The 4013-nt window shown below is 42.0% G+C and overlaps 1 non-coding gene across 1 annotated transcript; it reads right to left on the reverse strand.

The window, feature by feature from the left end:
• Positions 1-2207: 2207 nt before the first annotated feature.
• TRNAG-CCC (transfer RNA glycine (anticodon CCC)) lies at positions 2208-2278 on the reverse strand. Its single transcript has one exon. It is a non-coding gene; the product is annotated as a tRNA-Gly (tRNA).
• Positions 2279-4013: the final 1735 nt, after the last annotated feature.

Here is a 4013-nt window from a genome sequence, read left to right on the forward strand (position 1 = left end):
CTGACCGCAGTGAAAACCCCAGGGAACGTCAGAGCTCCAGTTGGGCTAATAGCTGACCTGACATCATTTCTGGTGCTGGCAGAGGCAGTAGAAGCAGGTGATGCCAAGACAATTGCTTTGACCTGGAATTTGGAAGGCAAGAGTTCTTGTTATGGGTTGAATTGTGTTACCAAAAAAATACGTTGAAGTCCTGACCCCAGTACCTGTGAATGTGACTTGTTTGGAAATAAAGTTTTTGAAGATGTTATCAGCTAACATTAGGTAATACCAGAGTAGGGTGAGTCCTAACTCTGTCTGAGCGGTGTCCTTGTAAAAGAGAAGCGATACAGAGAGACAAACAGAGGGAAAACAGCCTCGTGAAGATGCCAAGGAACGTCTGGGGCTACCAGAAGCTGGGAGAGACAAGAAAGAATCTCCTCCTTAGAGCCTTCTGAGAGAACAGGACCCTGCCGACACTCTGAATTCAGATTTCTAGCCTCCAGAACTGTGAGACAATACATTTTTCTTGTTTAAAGCCACCCACTCTGTGACGCTTTGTTCCAGCGGTGTTAGGAAACTAAAGATACTCTTTTCACAGCACCACAATTGTCCCTTTGAAAAAGGTTATTCATGGAAAATCTTCTTCCTTGGGAAAAAAAAAAGTCTGTTTTTTTAGAAACAGACAAAAGACAATTTGAAGAAAAAGACAAAAGACGTGATTGGTGGTGAGTGAGGTAAATGACCATATAGGCCATATAGACATTTGGCATTGAGATAGAAAACAGACTGGGAACTTGGGTAAGGCTTGCTGCCACACTGGGCCTCAGTTTCCTCATCTGTAAAATGAATTTGTTGGACAGCATGACCTTAAAGGGCCCTGCAACGAAGGTTTGATCAAAGGCAGCTCAAGTGGCATTATGCTTGTTACTGGATATTCAGATTTTTGCTAAATTTTGTTTAAATTATTATTAACTTTATTCCATAGGTGCGTCTGAAACAACAAGGACAATCATTTTGATTTGCAGAGAAAATAACAGGATCCAGAAAAATATTATATCTTATTGAAGAAAAACAACGCATGACCATCTCCTGCCTCATCCCCAGACACACTCTCAGAATTTTTCTCAATGACATAATTGGTAACATCTAAAATTAGCACTGAGCTTCCTCCCTCTCACACTTCATCATCTCTGAGAGGTTCTATAGATTGGAGAATTGCTCATAATGATGATGGAATAACTCATTTTAAAAATCACAAACTGAGAAAAACAAGGTTACTGCCTTATCTTTGAATAGTTTGGGCTGAAAGGAAAGCTCCACCTTCGGCCAAACAAAGAGAAAAAAAGCAATCGTCTGAGATGAAGATCCCCAGCCCATCACTCTGCCTCCGGAAGATGGAATTCATTGATCAGAGTCAAAGGTCCAGGCCTACGTGAAAACAATAAGGTCCCTGCATCATTGATTTCCATAGAATCTAAAATAATGGGATGCAGCCAGGCAAAAACACAATGAAATCTAATGTTCTCCCGTTCCCTGAGTCACCTGCTCCTGGGTGCAGGGAGGCAGAAGACACGTTCCCACCTCTAGCTGCCTAGAAAGCTGCTGGGCTTTCTTCTCTTTTAATTAGGATATATTTCAAACATTCAGAAGAATGCAGAGAATCATACAATAAACTTCACATACTAACCCAGATTTAATAAATGTTGACATTTTGCCATATATGCTCCAGGGCATTTTAAAGAAATAAATGTTGTGGAAACAACTGAAAGGCCTTTCTTATCTTCCCTGAGATAACCACTATCCTGTTATTGGTATTCATAATCTCGATATTGGTGTATATAGTTCCCATGCAGGTTTTTATACACTGTATATGTGTATATACACATACACACACACACACACATATATATATATATGTTTTCTGCATTTTTTTTATTGTGGTGAAATTCTTATTTTTTGTTAGCTGCCATTGAGTCATACCCAACTCATGGTGACTCCATGCACAATGGAACAAAACTCTACCGGGTACTGCACCATCCCCATCATCAGTTGTGGATCAGACAATGTTCCCTTGTGATCCACAGGGTTTCCCTTGCCTGATATTTGAAAGTACATTGCCAGGCCTTTCTTCCTAGTCCATCTTAGTCTGGAAGCTCCACTGAGATCTGTTCAGCATCATAGCAATATGCAAGTCACCACTGACAGACGGATGGTGGCTGCGCATGAGGTACACTGGCCAGGAATCGAACCTGGCTCTCCTGCATGGGAGGCAAGAATTCTACCATTGAGCCACCAATGCCTCATGCTAAAACATACCTAAAATTTACCATTTTAGCCACTTCAAAGTGTCCTATTCAGTAGCATTTAGTACACTCACAATGTTGTGGAACCATTACCTCTATCTAATTCCAGAACTTTTTCACTGCCCTAAAAAGAAACTCCAGACCCTTTAGTAGTCATCCCCTATTTCCCCCCTTCCTCAGCCCCTGAAAACAACTAATCTGAGTTTTGTCCCTATGGATTTGCCTATTCTGGACATCTCACGTAAACGGAATCATACAATATTTGGAAGTAGATTGTCAGACCTTTCCTCTTACTCCATCTTAGTCTGGAAGCTCCACTGAAACCTGTAGGGTTGTTATGAGTCATACGATATGTGTGTGGCCTTTTGTATCTGCTTCTTTCACTTAACATCATGTATTTGGGGTTCTGTAGTGTTGTAGCATTATCAGTACTTCATTCCTTTTTAGGGCTAAATAATGTTTCATTGTATGGATATAGCACATTTTGCTTATTCAGTCATTGCTTGATGGACATTGGATTGTTTCCGCCTTTTGGCTATTGTGACTAGTGCTGCTATGAGCATTCATGTACAAAATACTGTGTTTTTATATTGATATCTGTCTTAGTCATTTAGTGCTGCTATAACAGAAATACCACAAGTGGATGGCTTTAGCAAAGAGAAGTTTATTCTGTCACGGTCCAGTAGGCTACAAGTCCAAATTCAGGGTGTCAGCTCCAGGGGAACGCTTTTTCCATCAGCTCTGGAGGAAGGTCCTTGTCATCAATCTTCCTTTGGTCTGGAAGCTTCTCTGAGCAGGAACCTCAGGTCCAAAGGACGCGCTCTGCTCCCGGCACTGTTTTCTTGGTGGTATGAGGTTCCCATGTGTCTCTGCTTGCTTCTCTCTTTTATATCTCAAAACAGATTGCATTAAGACACTGTCTAATCTTATAGATCTCATCAGTATTATTGCCACTAATCCATCTTATTATTATATCATAGTGATGGAGTTTACAACACATAAGGAAATCACATCAGATTACAAAATGGTACACAATCATACAATACTGGGAATCATGACCCAGCCAAGTCGACAGATATTTTGGGGGAACACAATTCAATCCATGACAATATCATCCTACATCTGCCTTTTCCACTCAACATTATGTTCTGGATTCCTCCATTTTTATATATAGCTGCGGGTTCATCAATTTTAACAATGGCTTAGAATCCCTTTGCATGAAAAAACCACTGTCCATATAGCCATTCCCCTATTGCTAGATATTTCTTCAGACCAAATCTGCAGAGCAAGAGACCCTCACAGACCACTCATTGTACCTAATGCTAGTTGACAGCCCCCCAAAACTCCCAGGGTAATGGTTCTGGCTTGTGGATGGGGAATCAAAGAGAGTGAGGTAAACGGATGCATCCAGCCCCGCCACAAAACTTACTGAAGTTCTAAGACCAGAGAGTGGTCAGTTGTCTCACTGTTCCCAATGATCAGCTGCCCTCCCTGGAAGAGGATTGTACAACCTCACCTATTGCTTTGTGTCCTGCAAGAGGAGAAGGAGGCAGCAACCCTTGGCCCCACCCTGCCCCCAACATTAGGTCTGGCCAGGTGATTGGTGTGGTCTCAGGATGTGAGCAGAAATGACATAAGTGACTCTGGAACCGGAGCTGTGGGAATCATCCCCTCCCTCTCAGAAAAGGCACATCCCAGATGAAGGCTCCTCCCTCACCCTGGGTCCCAGAA

The sequence above is a fragment of the Trichechus manatus genome, unplaced genomic scaffold, assembly GCF_000243295.1.
Source record: "Trichechus manatus latirostris isolate Lorelei unplaced genomic scaffold, TriManLat1.0 scaffold00016, whole genome shotgun sequence".
In the NCBI taxonomy this organism is placed as follows: domain Eukaryota; kingdom Metazoa; phylum Chordata; class Mammalia; order Sirenia; family Trichechidae; genus Trichechus; species Trichechus manatus.